The sequence below is a fragment of the Vulpes lagopus genome, chromosome 8, assembly GCF_018345385.1.
Source record: "Vulpes lagopus strain Blue_001 chromosome 8, ASM1834538v1, whole genome shotgun sequence".
In the NCBI taxonomy this organism is placed as follows: Eukaryota; Metazoa; Chordata; class Mammalia; order Carnivora; family Canidae; genus Vulpes; species Vulpes lagopus.
Genome location: NC_054831.1, coordinates 108126593 through 108146762, shown reverse-complemented (window position 1 = coordinate 108146762; position 20170 = coordinate 108126593). Strand labels below are relative to the sequence as shown.

Sequence of the window (20170 nt, the reverse complement as noted above, 5' to 3'; positions counted from 1 at the left end):
AAGCTAGACAGTTTGAAGGACAGAAAGAAGACCCTTGGTGGGACTGAGGCAATATGAGATTCACAGGTAGTCAGGAACCACATCCCATAGGGATATTTATTATTTTTAAAATTATTTTCTAAAAAAGAAAATTATTTATTTGAGAGAGAGAGAGAACGCATGATGGAGAGAGAGCACAAGTGAGGTGAGGGGCAGAGGGATAAACAGACTCATAAACAGACTCCTTGCTGGGCAGGAAGCCCCATGTGCGTTGGATCTGCTAGATCCAGGAACCCCAGGATCATGACCCCAGCCAGAGGCAGACACCCAACAGACTGAGCCACCCAGGCATTCCCCCATAGGACTATTTAGATGACCCTATTAGTTTTCTGTGGCTGCCGCTTGACCATGGTGGCTAAAAAACCAAAACAAAACAAAAAATGTATTCCCATATAGTTCTAGACGTCAAAAAAATGAAATCAGTTTCCATGAACCAAAATCAAGGTGTCAGCAGTACGTGTCTTCCTGTGAAGGCTCTGGAGGAGAATCTGTTCCTTGCTCTTCCAGTCCCTGGTGGTGGCCTCCTCTCCCCAATCTCTGCCCCAAGGATCACACTGCCTCTTTCTCTTCTGTACAGAGCAAACCTCTCTTAGCCCTCCTTGTAAAAACACCTGTGCTCGGATTACGATCCAACCCTAGTAATCCAGGATAACCTCCTACATCAAGAACCTTAATTTAGGGGGATCTCTGGGTGGCCCAGTGGTTTAGCACCTGCCTTCGGCCCAGGGTGTGATCCTGGAGTTCTGGATAAATAAAAACCTTAAAAAACAAAAACAAACAAACAAACAAAAAAAAAACAAGAACCTTAATCTACAAAGACCCTTCTTTTTCTCTTTCTTTCTTTCTTTCTTTCTTTCTTTCTTTCTTTCTTTCTTTCTTTCTTTCTTTCTTTCTTTCTTTCTCTTTCTTTCTTCTTTCTTTCTTTCTTTCTTTCTTTCTTTCTTTCTTTCTTTCTTTCTTTCTTTCTTTCTTTCTTTCTTTCTTTCTTTCTTTCGATTTTACTTATTTCTTCATGAGAGACACAGGCAGAGGGAGAAGCAGGCTCCTGCAAAGAGACCGATGCAGGACTCCATCCAGGACCCCAGGGTCACGCCCTGGGCTGAAGGCAGGTGCTCAACCGCTGAGCCCCCAGGGCATCCCAAGACCCTTTTTTCTTTATACAATAAAGTGTGCAGATTCCAGGGCAGAGGGTCTGATATCTCTGGGTGGCTATTATTCAGCCTACTCAATAATGGAGGGGAGAGGCCAACATTTTATTCTGAGGCCTGGTGGGTTTCTACCAGGAGAGTGACAAGATCTGATGGCCAATATCTGATGGAAAATATCAGACTGAGCCCTTTACCCGCCACTGGATGTTCAGATCCTTCCCCCACAAGGCATCTGAGACCCTCCTCCCCACCCCGCCTGCAGTGAGCACTCAGGAAAGGAGCAATGCTTCTTGGTAGCTGCAGACCCAGAGACCAGCCTCTACACTGCACAAGCCCAAGTTAGAACAAAGCTCTTGGGTAAACCTTTAATTTTATGATGACACAGAAAACAGTAAGATGATTGTTTCCCAGGCAGATTCTAAAACAGTAGAGTGTTTTGGTTTTGGTTTAGATTTTGTTTTTTTGGTTAATCCCACTTTCATTCCTTTCAAATGGCAGCAAGCAAGAATCAGTCACTGCATTGTTTTTTACTTTGACATTTTCTTCCAGACCAACTTAACTCACCCCCAGTCAGAAAAAACGAGAACCTGTCTCCAGGCTGGGACCTGCCACCCACCCAGAGTTTCCACTGGCACCTCAGAAGCTCTGGGATGGGGTGGGGGTAATAGAGACCTGGTGGATGAGGCCTTTCTCAGGCCAAGCCTCCCCACCCCCAGGTCTGAGCAAAGCCATCTCCACCCAGATCACCTGCAACACATGCCTTTGTCTCAGTTCTCTTCCATTTTATTTATTTATTTATTTATTTATTTATTTATTTTTAATTTTTTAATTTTATTTTTTTAATTTATTTATTTTTAAAGATTTTATTTATTTATTCATGAGAGACTCACACACACAGAGAGAGAGGCAGAGACACAGGCAGAAGGAGAAGCAGTCTCCATGCAGGGAGCCTGATGTGGGACTTGATCCCAGGTCTCCAGGATCACCCCCTGGGCTGAAAGCGGTGCCCACCCGCCAAACCACTGGGGCTGCCCACTCTCCTCTGTTTTATAAAGACTCTGGCCAAGACCCTACTGTGTGTTGGGCCTCCCTCCCTTGGGGTAAGATGGGAGCATGCTGGAGAGGCAGTGGGGATTCAGACCTGAGCAGATGTTTAATGTGTACCTTAGATGTGCCGAGCACTGGGGACAGAGCTGCAAGCCATCCAACCAGAGACCCTGCCCTTAGGAAGTCTGATGGGAGTGACAGACTGTCTAGATATACAAACCCACATACAAATTGATTTGTTTACAATAAAAATTTATTTAAATAAATGTATTTACAATCAGTAGGTTGTAATAACATTACTCCAGGAAAAGAGCAGGACCCTATGGCAAAGAATAATTGAGGGTTGGGGCAAGGGGGTGTCAGGGAAAGTATAAACATTTAAGCAAAGACCTGAAGGATAAACAGGAATCAGGCAGAGAAAACCACCATATGTGCAAAGGCCCTGAGGCAGGAAAGACTTTGGGGTCTTTGAGGAAGGACAGATGGTTATGAGCTAAAGGAATTGGGGAGAGATGAGTTTCAAGAGGCAGCCAGGGCCCAGATCACCTGGTTCTTAAACCCTTGGTAACGGAGCATATTTTATTATTATTAAAAAAAAAAAGGCCTGTGGAGGGCAGTTATATGTTTTGATTTATAATGTTTAAAAACTCATAAATATTGCTCTGGGGATCATCTGTCATCTTGTCATCCAACAAGCAGCTTCCAGAAGCCAACTCTGGGAGGTTAATGATTATAATCAACAACTATTTTTTTTTTAAGATTTTTATTTATTTATTCATGAGAGACACAGAGAGAGGCAGAGACACAGGCAGAGGGAGAAACAGGCATCATGCAGGGAGCCGGACGCAGGACTCCATCCTAGGTCTCCAGGATCACGCCCTGGGCTGAAGGTGGTGCTAAACCACTGAGCCAACTGGGGCTGCCCAATAATCAGCAACTATTGATTAAATACTTTTCCAACTGGCCCTATGCTCAATGCAACGAGGTTAGTTCAATTTTTTAACTTTTAATTGCATAAATTCATTAATTGACTTTTTTACACATCAAACACACATCTTCAAACCTGCACCTTTGATGTAGTTTTGGAATGTTGGTGGGGTCTGGAGCTCAAGGCCAAAAAGAATTCTTGAGACTTCTTTGGTGCAAAAAGATGATTTTATTAAAGCATGGTGGGGACGCCTAGGTGGCTCAAGGGTTGAGCGCCTTTCTGCTCAGGGTGTGATCCTGGGGTCCCAGAAATGAGTCCCACATCGGGTTCCCTGCATGGAGACTGCTTCTCCCTCTCCCTGTGTCTCTGCCTCTCTCTGTGTCTCTCATGAATAAATAAATAAAATATTTAAAAATAAATAAATAGATAAAGCACAGGGACAGAACCCGAGGGCAGAAAGAGGAATGGCTGATTCCGTACTTGGGAGGTGGGAGAGGTAAGGAAAAAAGGGGGGGTGTCCAAAAGGACTTTCACTTGTTAAAGAAGACCCTCCAGATGCCGCAAGCTTTGCTATTACTAAGCAAAGGTTGTTTTTCCTTCTGGCAAAGCATTAAGAGAGTTGGAAGTTGCCTGGAGGAATGGAGTGGAGTGGGAGTGGGGTTACAGGTGTCAGCTTCTGGTTTGTCTTCATCTTGCTTCCTGCTCCCTCATCACCTTCACCTCCAGCTGATCACCGAGAAGTGTTTGACTATCCTAGAATAACTTTTTTTTAATTTTTATTTAAAAAATTTTTAAATTAACTTTTAAAATTTTATTTATTTATTTATGAGAGACACAGAAAGAGAGAGAGAGAGAGAGGCAGAGGGAGAAGCAGGCTCCGTGCAGGAAGCCCGACGTGTGACTTGAACCTGGGAATCCAGGATCACACCCTGCGCCAAAGGCAGACGCTTAACCACTGAGCCACCCAGGTGCCCCAAGATTTTATTTTTTAAGTAATCTCTACACCCAATAGCTCAAACTCACAAACCTAAGATCAAGAGTCTGTGCTCGCTCTTCTAAGTGAGCCAGTCAGGTGTCCCTCCCAGCCTATCTATTGTTTTCTTCTCTTATTACCACATGGTATGTAGAAATGTAGAGACTTGCTTTGTTTATAATTTAAAAAAAATTTTTTTAACCAAAAAGATAAGATTATATTATATATACTGAAACTTCCACTTAACTTCTTGGAAATTTTAATTTCACATGAAGACTGGCCTCATCCTTTTTACATGTCATGTAATATTTGACAGAGTAGCTACTACCTAATTCCGTATCTCTTCCCCTCAACTGATAGGTGATTTCCAATAGTACCTCATTACGAGTAATATTATCTAAGCCTTCCTTTTTTTAAAGATTTTATTTATTTATTCATGAGAGACGGAGAGACATAGGCAGAGACATAGGCAGAGGGAGAAGCAGTCTCCCCACAAGGAGCCCAATGTGGGACTCAATCCCGGATCCCAGAATCAGGCCTTGAGCCAAAGGCAGACGCTCAACTGCCGAACCACCCAGGCATCCCTCCAAGCCTTCTTATTTACACATCTTTGCTCACATGTAAGATTTTCTATGGATCCAGTGTTCAAAGCAGAACCACTGGATTGAAGAATATTTGCATTTTTTTATAGATACTGCCAAAGACATATCTTTTATAGATACTCCAAAAGACACCCACTAAGAGTGAGCTTAACTATTTGCCCAAACTCTAATATATGTGATAAGCAAGAAAAAAAAAAAAAAAAGTCTCATTGTTTCACTGGCATTTCCTAATACTTAGCTAGTGGGACTGAGTTTCTCCTTAAGCTCATTGGCCATTCATATTTCTTTTTCAGACATTTGCCCTTGTGTAGTAGGGAATTTACATTTGCCCAAAGAGAAGTCTGGTCTTTGCCCTCAGCTTCTGGGAGGTAAACCTTTGGAAAGTCCTGCCTGAGAGAGATGTCTTTGTTTAAGATGGGATCTGGCCACACCAGATATTCTAACAACAGCGAGGTTTAGGTTAGGAGAACTTGCTATTAGCTCATTTAGCTCCACTTGGAGAAATTGAAAACAGATTAGCTATGTGGGGAATCAATCGCCTGTGGCCACATAAGGAAGGTCCTATAAAGATTCTAGACACCAAGGTGGCAAATTTACCTGGTCCGTGTATATACTCCATGTGTATACACAACAGTGCTGAGAAAATAATGCGTGGAATCCATGATTCTCTGTGGAGAGGACAACAGACACTCCACATTTGGAACCTAAAGTCACGCTTTTAAAAATTATACAAGTTGGGTGCCTGGGTGGCTCAGCGGTTGAGCATGTCTTTGGCTCAGGTTGTGACCCCAGGGTCCTGGGATCGAGTCCCACACGGGGTTCACCGCAGGGAGCCTGCTTCTCCCTCTGCCTATGTCTCTGCCTCTCTCTCTGCTGTCTCTAATGAATAAATAAAATCTTTTTAAAAAATTACACAAGTCAAAAAAAAATTACACAAGTGATCAGTTTTAGTATGGTCACTGTAGTGAACCATCATCACTATTTAATTCCAGAACATTTCCATCAGCCCCATGTGCCTTTCCGTTGGCATATTTTAATCTGTCTCCTTTAGCAGTAAAAAGCAGTCCCTGTGAGTATAACAGTTGTCATGGCTTTCTGTGCGTCCTTGTAACCAACAGATTATTGCACCTGAGGGTGGTCTGGGGAATGCCCCGAACTCAGCCCTTGTGTCACAAGTGGTCTTGTGGATTACTTAGCTCCCTCTGACACAGCAGCCCTGTTTGTAGTTTTCAAATGGTAGAAGCTCTTTCTATATTTTGCATACTCACTGTTTGTCACTTTCATATGTTGCTCTAGTTTTCTCCTGCTTCCTCTTTCCCACTCTGCAACATTTTGTGTGAACTCCACCAAGATTAAAGTATTTAGATCACCCCAGAGAGTGCTTTTGTGACCTCCACCCTGGCCCCAGACAACCACTGATATGTTTTGTTACTGCTTTGCCTCTTCTAGAATGTCATATAAATGAAGTCTTACATTATAAACTTGTGGCAGGTTGAATAATGCCTCTCCTGCCAGGATGTGTGATCCTGATCCCCAGAAATTGTAGATGTTACATTTATTAGTTTGTTTATTTATGTCATTTTTTTTTTTTTAAGTAGGCCCCACGCCCAATGTAGAGCCTGAACTCAGGACCCTGAGAATAAGAGTCACTTGCTCTACTGACTGAGCTGGCCAGGAGCCCCTGAACATTACCTTTTTATAGCAAAAAGGGATTCTGCAGGTATTATTAAAGGATCTTGGGGGCATCCCTAGGTAGTTCAGTGGTTTGGCGCTTGCCTTCGGCCCAGGGCGTGATCCTGGAGTCCTGGGATCGAGTCCCACGTTGGGCTCCTTGCATGGAGCCTGCTTCTCCCTCTGCCTGTGTGCTCTGCCTGCCTCTGCCTGCCTCTCTCCCTTTCTATGTCTTTCATGAATAAATGAATGAAATCTTAAAAAAATAAAATAAAGGATCTTGAGATGAGATTATTATAGATTATCTGGGTGGGTGCTAAATGCAATCCCTGTGTCCTTACAAGAAGGTCAGGGTGCCTCACTCTGTGCCTTCACTCTGTGAAGCATGTGAGTCTTGATATTCCATGTCCTGAGTTCAAGTCTCACCTTGTGCATAGAGATTACTTAAAGAAAACAAAAGGAGGAGGAGGAAGAGGCAGAGGGAGATGAGAGATTTGATGACAGTAGAAGAGAAGGCATTGTGAGTGTGGAAAGAAAGACCAATCACTATGATGCAGCCAGGAGCCCAGGAAGGCTGGTAGGTAGCCTTTAAGAATACAAGGGGCAACGGATGGATTCTCCTTGCAACCTTCAGAAGCAACTAGTCCTGCTGACACTTGACTTAGAACCTTAAGACTCCTTTTGGACTCCAGAACCGTAATAAAACACATTTTTTAAAATAAAAAAAAGAATAAATTTATGGATTTTTTTAAGCCACTAAATTTGTGGTAATTTGTTACAGCAGCAAGAGGAAAATGATACAGTAGTCCTTTGTGAAAAGCTCTTTTATGTAACATAAAGCTTTTGAAATTCATCTATGTTGTGGAGCATTGGTTAAGTAGATTGTTTCTTTTTAATGCCGAATGTATTCTGTTGTACTGATACACCACAATATCTTTATCCATTCACTACTTGATGGACATTTGGGTTCTTTCCAGTTTGGGCGGCTATGAATTAAAAAAAACACCTATGAACATTTGTATGCAGCTTTTTTGGGTACAAACCTATGATTTCATTTCTCTTGGGTAAATACCTAGAAGTAGAATTGTTGGAGCATACGGTATGTATAGCAGTGACATTGCAAAACTGTGTTCCAGAGTGGCCATGCCATGTTGCCAAAGTGGCTGCTCATCATTGGTTTTATGGATGAGTACACAAGCTGGAGAAAGGGCAGGAACTTGCCCAGGATGGTCACCAGCTGAATTAGAGATATCAGCAGAACTGGAATCAATGTCTACAGCTTCTCATCCCCAGCAGGGATCCTGGGAGGCAGGCCTGCCTGGGTGTCTCCCTACCGTTTCAAGCCTGGCCGGCTGCTTCTGCCACTTCCTACCTTCTCTCGCCCCATCCAGCCTCATCCAGCCCCAGCAGGAGGTAGAGACCAGAGCAGCATTCAGTAGGGGCTTCGCAGTCCCCACCCCAGAGGGTACGGGCTAGTGGTGGCAGAGGCTTGGGGAATGGGGGGCACTGTCAAGAATGCCCCCTTTAGGATCTGAGGGCAGTGCACATCCCCCCAGAAAAGCCCTTTGGGCAGAATGTGAGGTCATTTTTGATCAAATAACTTAAGATTTCTATTTTATTTTATTTTATTTTATTTTATTTTATTATTTTATTTTATTTTATTTTATTTTTTATTTTTTCATGAGAGACACAGAGAGAGGGAGATATATAGGCAGAGGGAGAAGCAGGTTCCACACAGGGACTCAATCCCAGGACCCCAGGATCATAACCCAAGCCAAAGGCAGATGCTCAACCACTGAGCCACCCATGCGCCCCTTTATGAAATAACTTCAAATACTTCATTACAAGCACTTTGTTTTCACTTGTTTTTGATCTGATTATGCCAACGAGAAAGCCTCATTTGGTGCTGTTATGTCTTTAACATCTAATGCTGTTCACCTCTTAGTGAGCAAAGGTTCTGGCTAGAATTTAATGGCAGTGGTTTGTTCCCATTGTGCTTATCTTTACTGTGACCTTGTTCTATTTATGGGTAATGATGCAGGTTTGCTATGATAGCCATGTTATAAGATTCTTCTCAAAAACACATTTATCACAGTGTTGAAAGTGAGGCCAGTCCAAGAAAATATTTAATTTTTAAAAAGTGCACACAACCTGGGGCACCTCGGTGGCTCAGTCAGTTGAGTGTCAGTCTTCCATCTCAGGTCAGGATCCCTGGGTCCTGAGATCAAGCCCCGCATCCTGCTCCCTGCTCAGTGGGGAGCCTGCTTCCCCCTCTGTCTCTGCTGCTCCCCCTGCTTGTGCTCTCTCTCTGTCAAATAAATAAATAAAATCTTAAAAAAGAAAAAGTGCACATAACTGTTGTATGTATGCTCAAATGGTTTCACCAAGGGTGTCAAGACCATTCACTAGGGAAAGGGCAGTCTTTCAAAACAGGGTCCTGGGAAAACAGGATGTCCACATGCAAAACAATGAAGTTGGACCCTGCCTTACAACACCATATATGAAAATTAACTCCAAGACTGGCCTGCTTAATCAGAGGAATATTGATGGGGTTGTGAGTTCAAGCCCCACATTAGGTGTAGGAATTACTGAGAATAAATTAAATTTTTTTTTTTAAAAGCAACAAAACAAGGACCTGAACATTAAGTCTAAAACTATAAAATTCTTGGAAGAAAACAGGGGAAAAAAAATCTTCATGACATTGGATTTGGCAATGATTTCTAGGGTATGACAGCAAAAGCACGGGCAACAAAAATAAAAGTAAATAAATTGGACAATATCAAAATTAAATTTTCTGTGAATGAAAGGACACAATATGTGAAACAGTGACCTATGGATTGGGGGAAATATTTGCCATAATATATCTGATTCAAGGGGTTAATTTACAGAATATGCAAAGACCCCCCATACACACACAATTCAATCACAAGAACAAAGTGAAAAAAAAAATGGGCAAAAGACTTGGATAGACATTTCTCCAAATAAGATATACACACAGCTAACAAGCACATGAAAGGATGCTCAACACCACTAATCATTAAGGAAATGCAAATCAAAACCTCAATGAGATATCACCTCACATTCATTGGGATGGCTGCTATTAAAAAACCCCAAACAAATAGTCAAAACAGAAAATAAGGGGCACCTGGGTAGCTCAGTAGTTGAGTATCTGCCTTTGGCTCAGGTCGTGATCACGGGGTCCTGGGATCAAGTTCTGCATCGGGCTTCCTCCGTGGAGTCTGCTTCTCCCTCCGCCTGTGTCTCTGCCTCTGTCTCTGTGTGTGTCTCTCATGAATAAATAAATAAAATCTTTAAATAAAACACACACACACAAAATAAGAAGGGTTGGGTAGATGTGAAGAAACTGGAACCATTGTGCATTGGTGGTAGGAGTGTAAACTGATGCAGCTGTTGTGGAAAACATTATGGCAGTCTCCCAAAAAATTAAAAATAGAATTGCCGTATGATCCAGCAATTCCACTTGTGGGCATACATCCCAAAGAACTGAAAGCAGGATCTCAAAGAGATATTTGTACACCCCTGTTCATCACAGCAATATTCACAATGGTGGAAAGGTAGAAGGACCCAAGTGTCCACCAATGGATGGATATCCAACCATGTGGTATATCCATACAGTGGACTATCATTCTGCCTGAAAAGGGAATAACATTCTGGTCCATGTTATAGCATGAACTGTGAGGACCTCATCCTAAGTGAAACAAGCCAGTCACAAGGACACAAATACTGGGTGTGTGATTCTACTTATAGGAGATACCAAGAGAAGTCAGACTCCTAGGAACATAAAGTGGAACAGTGATTGTGAAGGGCCGCAGACAGGGAGGACAGAGGGACCTGGGTGGCTCAGTGGCTGAGCGTCTGACTTCAGCTCCGGTCCTGATCCCGGGGTCCTGGGATGGAGTCCCGCATCGGGCTCCCCACGGGGAGCCTGCTTCTCCCTCTGCCTATGTCTCTGCCTCTCTGTCTTTCATGAATAAATAAATAAAGTCTTAAAAAAGCAAAAAAAAAAAAAAAAAGAGAGATGACAGGGAATTAGTGTTTAATGGGGACAAAGTTTCACTTGGGGAAGATGAAAAAAGTTTTGAAGATGGAATGTGGTGATGGCTGCATAGCAGTGTTATACGTAAGTAAGTCTTATATGTGTTTTATTCTAATTAACTTCTTTGTTAACATGTACCATTGGAACTCAGATTGGGTAAAATAGGGTAATAAGTGCCTGAAGTTTGGGAAGCCCAGTAATCTGGTCTCTTTCTTGTCACCATTGGGGCATCTGTCCTTGCAGAGAGGGACAGGGATTGTCTCAAGCTGCACAGTAGGCCAATGTAGCCAGGGGCTAGGTGGCTCCTGTCATCACTGCGCATTCTCCTCACCCCACCCCTCTGGGGACATCCAAGGAGCAGGCTGGGACTGGGATATGCAGGTAAATCAAGGCCAACAGCTGTGGGGGACTCCACGAATTCTTTTCTTTTTTTTTTTTTTTTTTAAGATTTTATTTATTCATGAGACACACACACACACACACACAGAGGCAGAGAGAGAAGCAGGCTCCATGCAGGGAGCCCGATGTGGGACTCGATCCCCGGGTCTCCAGAATCAGCCCTGGGCCGAAGGTGGCACTAAACCGCTGAGCTACCCGGGCTGCCCGGACTCCACGACTTCTAGGCAAACACCCATTTCTATGAAATGCCACCATGCTTGAACTTCCTGGTATAGAGAAAAGATGTGAGGTCTTCAGGGAGGAGGTGCCACTTGGAACAGAGCCCTGAGAAGAGTAGTTTGAGAAGGGAGCATTCTAGGTGGATGATATAGGAGCAAAGGGCAGACGTCAGGATGCTGAGTAGTTGGGGCTGATGGACTTTGTGTGCATGTCTCTGTGTTAAGAGACACAGCCAAGACCAGCACAGAGTGGGTGGGGAGCAGGCGGGGCCCTGCCAGCCTCTGGGCAGGTTACCTCCGGCTCAGAAGGAGGCAAAGATCTGATTATTTTCCCTACCTGGGCCTTACTGCCTGCTGGGACTGGGGCAGAGGTTGTTTGGGGTGGGAGGGAGATCCAGAGCTCCAGAGAAAGGGCATTAGGATTAATTATTCATTGATACATCCACAGCTCATAGGCCTGAGACATGTGGCCAGGCCAGGGCTCACATGGACTGACCCCATCCTGGCCAGGTGCCAGCTGCACAAGGAGGCCTGGGGTGGTATGCCCAGGACTTCCTGCCTGGGCACACCCCTACCTTGGTGTCTCATTAATTCATTATTTAACCTGTGCTCCTTTATCTCCTTCTCCACGTTTTTGTGTGCTAGGCCCTGGGGATTCAGTGGCAAAGAAGACTCCTGCAGCCTCTGTCCTTTTGTTTTTTGGTTTATTTGTGGGGTTTTTTGGGTGTAAAATGATGGTTTTATTAAAGCACGGGGACAGAACCCATGGACAGGAAGAGCTGCTGCCAATCTCTGCCCCTTTGAAGAGCTCAGTTTTAGAAACAGGGAAGGGACACATACCTAGACAGGCTTTTCTGTTTGCTGTGAGGGGTTGGCCCTGGAGCTTGTGGGAACACAGAGGAGGCCAAAAACCTAGGTAAGGGAGAGGAATATCAGAGAAGGTTTCCTGGAGGTGGCATCATAGGAGAAGCTACCAGGGGGAGAAAAAACTGCCAACCTTCTTCAGCCTCTTTCCCAAAGTGCGAGATCCAGCTCCAGCCACACTGTCCCTCTCCCGACTCTGGCCCTGGGCCCTGCTATTGGGAGCCGCCCCCATCACTCGATCCTTCCTAACCATGCCCACAGTTCCAGGACCATTCCTGAGACCTCTTCTCGAGGACACTAGGCTTCACCATCTCCATCATCCCCAGAATTTTTTTTCCCCTTCTTTTGCCCAACAGGAAATTGGCACATGCCAATTATATATTCTAGTCTGTGGATGCTATAGTAGTACCCATCTATAGATAAACAATCCTTCTAAAAACAAAACAAAACAAAACAATCTTTCTATCTTCCCCCTGGATGTTGAGTACATTTTGTTAAAGGATAAATTTTTAAATTAAAATGTAAAAAAAAAATCATGTTGTGGAAACAACACATACAAAAGTATGGCAGTTCTTTAAAAAAATAAAAATAGAATTTTTAAAAAAGATTTTTAATTTATTTGACAGAGAGAGCAAGCAAGCACACACAAGAAGAGTAGCGGGAGAGGGAGAAGCAGGCTCCCCACTGAGTAGGGAGCCCGATGTGGAGCTCTATCCCAGGACCCTGGGATCATGACCTGAGCCAAAGGCAGATGCTTAACTGACTGAGCCACTCAGGCACCCAAATTTTAAAGGGTATTAAAAATATAAAATATATTAAAAATATGATCATTTAAACATGTGATCAATATAAAAATTACTAATGAGATATTTTACATTCTTATATAAATGGCATATCTCAGTTCCGACCAGTCACATTTCAAGTGCTCCATAGCTACAAGTGGTTAGTGGTTACTACTGTATTAGGTAGCACGGCTGCAGATAATAGCTAATATTCCATAGACAGAACATTCAGGATTTTTTTTTTTTTGCCTTTTTCAAAGTCTTTCCTAACTTTTCCTGGCCATTTTTTCATTTAAAAAGAAGCACCCAAGTAATCCATGCTCATTATCCAAGTATCAAAAGCAAGTAACCAAAGAGAAAAAGAATCATAATAAATGACACCAGCCAGAGATAATCACAATTGCTCATGTTTCTATAGCCTCCGAGACTTTAATAGACACGTATATAATTATTTATTTAATAGACACAGGAGTATAATGTGTCTGTTAAATATTAACGTATAAATTATATAATAAAAATTAATACATTAATAGGCACATTATATATATTTTAAATAAAAGTTATATACAGTACAAAAGTATAAACAAGTAGTTATGTATTTTTAAACTTATGTATTTGTTAATGTATAGACTGAAATTGAATTAAGAATTTTTAAAAATTTAGGATAGTTTTAGATTAACAGAAATACTGCAGGGTACAGACAGTTCACTCATAAAGCATACCCAGTTTCTTCTATTATTAACATCTTACATTGGTAGGGGTATTTGTCACAATGAGCCAATATTGAGAGATTATAATTAAAGTCTGTACTTCACTCAGATTCCATCAGTGTTTTGCTACTGTCCCGTTTCTGTTCCAGAATACCGTCGGGACAGCACACTGAATTTCCTGGCGAAGTCACTCCTAAGACTTGGCTGGGACAGTTTCTCAGACATTCCTTGTTCCTGAGGACTTTGAGAGTTTTGAGGAGCGCTGGTCAAGTATTCTGTAGAATGTACTTCCATTGGGCTATGTCTAATATTTTTCTCACAATGAGCATCAGACGAATGCATTTTGGGGAGGAAGGTCAGAAGTGCCATTCAAGGGCACAGCAGGTCCAGGGTATACACTGTCAATGTGACTTACCACTGTTGACGTTGACCTTGATCATCTGGTGAAATTATATTTATTTTGATTAGATTGTATGTGCGCATGGTACAAAAACTTAAAGTACGAGTTAAAAAGTCTCCCTCAGGCTCTTGCCTCCTCCTCCTTCAAAACTTGGGTCTCCTCACCCAAGGCGCCACGTCGGGTCCCTGGAGTACAGCGCTTTACGCGGTTGATGGGGGTTTGCAGATACGGCTAAATTAAGGGTCTTGAGATAGGGAGATCCCTCTAGGGGGACTATCAGGATGGGCCCAGTGGGATCGCCAGGGTCTTTATAGGAGGTCAGGCACGAGGATCAGCGCGAGGGAAGACCCGGCGGCGGCGGGAGCAGGAGCGGGAGCGGGAGCAGGAGCAGGAGCAGGAGCAGGAGCAGGAGCAGGAGCAGGAGCAGAGGCGGCCCCTGGGGAGGTCGCAGCCTCCGGAAGCTGGAAACGGAAAGGAAACGGGCCCCAGAGCCTCTGGAAGAAGTGCAGTTCTCATCTCCAGAACCGAAGGATGGTGAACAGCGTCATTTTAAGCCACTGAATCAGCGGTCGTTTGTCACAGCAGCGCAAGAACCTGACGCAGCAGCTCCAACGCCGCGCCCGCCTTCCCCGCGAGCGGCGCTCCGAGCCCCGCCCCGCGCCGCCGCCCCGCCCCGCCCCGCCCCGCGCCGCCGCCGCCGTACCCCTGCTCCCGCGGGCGCCCCGCTGCCTTCCCGACAAGTCTCTCTCATTAGGGAAAACGTCCTCTGTAGCTACCTTCCCGCTGCCCGCGTTCGCCTCGCGGACACCATCCCCATCCCTCGTACACACCAGGCTTTTGCACGCAGATAAACTGCCTCTTCTCCGAATTTAACAGCCTCCAACTTTCCCCTTGTTCGCTTACTTTCCCCGGCTGCGGCCCCAGGCACGCACGTGCGGGCGCTGCCTCCGCCCGCCGCAGGAGCCCGCCGCGCCTCCCTCCGACGCGAGCCGTCTGGGGCCCGCCCACCGCCCCCCTCGCGGCCCGCAAGCGTCCCGACCCTCGCCGCCCGCCCGTGCCCGGCGTTAAAAACGACCGCACGTCTTCGGGTTCGGAGCCTGCACCAGGGGCTGGAACTTAACAACGTAGTTTCCTTTCTATTATGTTTATTTTTAGGGTTATTTTCGACCGATGGCAAGGGAAACTGATTTTTGTGTTTCTGCTCAGGCTACAGTTTCCATTTAATACACGTAGGAGAAAAAAAAAAAAAAAGACTGAATCAGTTGCAGTTTACACCCGAGGACGCCTGGGGCGCCGCCTGGCTGCGCTCCTCGCCGCGCCGCACGGAAACGGCAACTACACGGAGCCCTCCAGGCCGGCCCCCGGGAAGTCAGGATGGCCGAGCGGTCTAAGGCGCTGCGTTCAGGTCGCAGTCTCCCCTGGAGGCGTGGGTTCGAATCCCACTTCTGACAACTCCTATCTTTTGCCCTTTTCTTCCCTCAACGTTCGAGCAGAGCGTATCCGTTTGACAACTCTAAACAGGGACCCCACGGTACAGATCGGAGCTTTTTTTTGTTTTTTTTTTTTTTTTTTTTTTTTTTTTACAGATCGGAGCTTTTTTTTGTTTTTTTTCCCCCCGGTCCAAAGTCAAATACATGTCATTAGGAAGAAAATGCCTGTTGAGAGAAATACTTGTTTTGTAGAGAGATTAAATGGAAACTGTCCGGCGGTGCATCAGCTCGTTGATTCCTGCAGCTGTTGGCGAAAAGTACTGGGGGGGGGGTAAAAAAAAGCAAAGCAAAACAGCACTTGTCAGGAGTGGGATTCGAACCCACGCCTCCAGGGGAGACTGCGACCTGAACGCAGCGCCTTAGACCGCTCGGCCATCCTGACTGCTCGCTCTCCGCCTTCCAAGCAAACCTCTTCGGAATAGCTCTAGTGTGCGCATGCGTAGCGAGCAGCGGCGGGGTCCGGGCGGGCTCTGTTCCGCGCCGGCTCGAAGGGGCGGGGCGCAGTGGGGCGCGGGAAGGCTGCGCAGGCGCCTCGGTGGCGGCAGGGGGCGCGCGCAGCGTGCTGGAGAGGCGGGGCCCCGCGGCGCCTCGGGCCGGCGCTCCGTGCGCAGGCGCCGCGCTCGTCCGCGTTTCCGGCCGGCGTCGGGCGCGCGCACCTGCGGGCCCGCGGCACTTGTGCTCGGCGCCCCGGGCGGCGGCCGCGGAGTCGCAAGGTGTCAGCGCGCGCCGGGCGCGTTCTCCTTCCGAGCACCTGTGCAAACTGCAACTTCACGGTTGTGTGTGTTGAAGCCGCTTATCGGCTCGGGGTGACACCGCGTCCTGCAGCGGCGCCGCTGCACCGCGCCGCGCTCCGTCCCTGCCTGGCCGTGGCCCTGGCGCCCGAACCGCGCGGGGCACGCAGTAGGCGCGCAGGGGACGTCTGCGGATTCACCTTTCCCTCCCCTCCCCTTCCTGCATTACGTCATCTGAGTGATTCACGTCTCCTCGCAGCCAGCGCCCCCACCCGCGCCCCTCGCCTGGGCTGGCGGATCCCGACCCCGCAGCACCTTCCGCCCCCTCCCGCCGTCACCCGGCCCAGGACCAGGAGACCGACGGGCCGCGAGGGCGCCTTTCTCCAGGGGATTTCCGGGCGGGGGTAGGGGAAAGGGAACTTCCACTCCCCCAGGATCTCATGCGACCCCAAGAAAGGCGGGCAGGAAGCGGGGACAGGAGACCGAGGTTCTGGCGAGGCTGGGCCCCTGGCCGGCTGTGTAACTGGGCCTGAAGGGGCTGAAGGTGACCTCTGCGCTGCCCCTGGCCTCCAGGGGACAGGCCCAGAGGCCATGAGTACCGCAGTCACATTCGCCCCCAGTGCCCTCTGACTCACCCCAGGTAGCATCACAGAGCGGCCTCAGTCTTTCGGTGCTTCCAGATTCGCAAGAGAACATTCCCTACCAACCCCGGCTTGGGTCCCTTTTGGACCCCTAGGACTTGGGATGCCAAGGGGTGGTGTGGCTTCTGGGGTGTGCAGAGGTCCTGATGATTTAAGGGGTGATAAACCTCCCTGTCTCCTTTCCTTCCCACAAACTCCCCCTCCTCATTGGCTGTCAGAATTGATTTCTTCGGGTTCAGCAAAGACCTCTTTTGTAATTTTTCCGGAAATACACTGGACACTGGAAAGGGCACCAACAAACATTTAGGGAGCACTTGTTATGTGCCAGACCCTCTTCTAGACGTGGTTACAAAACAGAATTTATGCCCTCAAGATACATTCAAGCATGGGGTGAAGGGAGAGAGAGAAGAAATGGGTGAATGGCAAAGAAGGTCAGGTGCTGGTAAGTACAGGAGAGAGGATGTGTCAGGAAACTTATGAGATAACCAGATATTCTCTTGAGATAACCAGGAATCCAGTCTGGGGGCACCAGGTCTGGCCATATGCTTCCATAGGGGCCCGAACCTTTAATTTTTTTTTTTTTAAGATTTTATTTATTCATTCTTTAGCGAACACAGAGAGAGGCAGAGACACAGGCAGAGGGAGAAGCAGGCAGGCTCCATGCAGGAAGCCTGATATGGGACTCCATCCCAGGATTCCAGGATCATGCCCTGGGCCAAAGGCAGGTGCTAAACTGCTGAGCCACCCGGGCTGCTCCCCACCCCCCAACCTTTAGTTTCTCTTACCTACAAATGAATCTCATCCCTAGAGATGCAAGTGGATTTTGTTGGGGTGGAATGCAATTAATTATTGCCCCCTGGATACTGATCATTTTTCCATCTGTTTATAAATTTATTTCATCATTCCTGATTGCCAATATACATGTGTCTTTTTTTTAATATTTTTTTTATACATGTGTCTTTTTTTTAATATTTTTTTTATACATGTGTCTTTAAAGATTTACTTATTTACTAGAGGAGGGAGGGGGAAGAGGGAGAGGGAGAGAATCCCAAGCAGATACCCCTCCTTTGTGGAGCAATAGGTAGGGCTGATCCCAGCACCCTGAGATCATGACCTAAACTGAAATCAAGAGTTGGAGACTCAACCACTGAGCTACCTAGGCACCATAGATGTATCTTTGAATTCTCCTTAGAACCAATTGTAACATCTTACTGGTCTCCTCATAAATTATTTTTTAAAAATGTTTTTAGGATTTTATTCTGAGAGACACACAGAGAGAGAGGCAGAGACATAGGTAGAGCAAGAAGCAGGCTCCATGCAGGGAGCCTGATGTGGGACTCAATCCCAGGACTCGAGGATCATGCCCTGGGTCGAAGGTAGGCACTAAACCGCTGAGCCACCCAGGCATCCCTCTCCTCATAAATTAATGAATTCCATGAAATCTTTGACTTGTGTTCATTTTTTATTTCTTTGAGAATCATGATTTTACCTTAAAAAAAAAATCATTTAGGGCAGCCCCAGTGGTGCAGTGGTTTAGCCACCTGCAGCCCAGGGTGTGATCCTGGAGACCCAGGATTGAGTCCCACGTCAGGCTCCCCGCATGGAGCCTGCTTCTCCATCTGCCTGTGTCTCTGCCTCTGTGTGTGTGTGTGTGTCTCTGTGAATGAATAAATAAAATCTTAAAAAAAAAAAAATCCTTTAACAATAATCAAGAATGACTAAGGGGATCCCTGGGTGGCTCAGCGGTTTAGAGCCTGCCTTCACCCGGGGCATGATCCTGGAGTCCCGGGATCAAGTCCCGCATCAGGCTCCTGCGTGGAGCCTGCTTCTCCCTCTGCCTGTGTCTCTGCCTCTCTCTCTCTGTCTCTCATGAATAAATACATAAAATCTTTAAAAATAAAAGAATGACTAGGGGGTTTCATGGGAATGGTGGTAAGGGAGGGCCTCTCTGAGGAGATGATGCCACATTCAAAAGAGAGAAACAAGCAAAATCAAAGCTGGTGGCATTCTCGGTAGAAGGCATAGCCAGTACAAAGGTCCTGAGGCAGGGAGGAGTGCGGTCTTTTGGAGCAGCAATAAGCCAGTAGGGTAGGGATAAGGATGGAGGAGGCTGAAGTCCGTATAACAGAGGGCTGGGATGCTAGGGAGGGGAATTTGGATTTTCTTCTCTGTGTAAGGGTTTCACTGGAGTGCTTTAAGCGAGGGAATAATCATAACTGGATCCAGTTAGCTAGTGAACCCTTTGGCTGCAGTGTGAAGGGTGGATGTGAGGCCAAGAGAAAAACCAGAGCCCAAGGAGAAGGCCATGAGGGATGAGGTGGTTAGAGCAGGGAAGTGAAGATTGCAAAAGGTGGCTAAATTCAAGATTCAGGATGTGTTTGGGTGGTAAAAAGAACTAGCCGTGCTGGCTGGCTGGTGTGCATGTTGGAGTGCAGATGTGGAGAGACAGGACACAGGAATGGGATAGAAGGTCACTAAGGCCATAGAGGAGTCAGGTTACCAGGTGCTCACAACTTCTCTTTAAGGTAAGTGCTGCAGACACATGCTGCTAGCTCCCCACTCCTGTCCCACTGTAGAAGGCTAAGGCTCAGACCGTCTGAGTGACTTGCTCAGGTCCTCTGGAACCTCCAGAAGCCTCTGGAACCTCCCCTCATGCCTTATACCACCAACTTTTCTGAGTGTGCATCATTTTAGGGACGAGAAAACAGGCAGGCCAGAGCTGGAACCCAAGCCAGCCCCGCTCTGCCTGTTGCCCTCCAGCCTAGCTGGGAAAAGTGCTTGCTTGATGGGGGTCGGTGTGGGGCTCCACACAAGCCCTATCTCTTGGGTTTGGGTGGGTGGTCAGCTATTCTCCCTTGTCACTTTTCAGGTTCCAGACTCCTGGCCTGGAGGAAAAGCTTTTTAGGATCCCATTCCAGCCTCAGGCCCCCAAGACCAAAAATGGGAAAGGAGAAGTCCGGCTTATCTCATTTCCCCCGATCAGCAGCCTAGATATCACCAGTGGACTGTAGAGGGACAGGCCTCACCCAGTCCCCACTCTGGGCATTTGTCCACCTTTGAATAAGAAAGTCCCCTGAGCTCAGCTCGGGAAGTCCACCAGCACTTGGGGATGCCCCAACCTGGCTCTTCCTGTGCTCAGCCCAGAGTAATGCAGATGGAATCAGGGGCCTAGGACATCCGTAAGCTAGTGCTCAGCCAGCCAAGGGGCCCCGAAAGGGGGATCCTGGCATCCCCCTGACCTTGGCCCACATCGCCACCTCTGCCTGGGAAAACAGAGGCAGGAAGTAGAGTTTTATGAATGCCTTTTTTGCATCCATTTACTTGATGTTCATGACAGTACCACAGCATAGGTTATCATTGCTCCTATTTTACAGATCAGGAAAATGAGGCTTGGAGAGGCCAAGTAACTTACCCAGAGTCACACAGCTGATAAGTAAAGCCTGATTTTTCTGGCTTGGTATCCCTTCCTG

General features: G+C 46.6%; 2 non-coding genes across 2 annotated transcripts; one reads left to right on the top strand and one right to left on the bottom strand.

Moving 5' to 3' along the window:
* Positions 1-15206: 15206 nt before the first annotated feature.
* TRNAL-CAG lies at positions 15207-15289 on the top strand. Its single transcript has one exon. It is a non-coding gene; the product is annotated as a tRNA-Leu (tRNA).
* Positions 15290-15627: 338 nt separating this feature from the next.
* Positions 15628-15710, bottom strand: TRNAL-CAG. Its single transcript has one exon. It is a non-coding gene; the product is annotated as a tRNA-Leu (tRNA).
* Positions 15711-20170: the final 4460 nt, after the last annotated feature.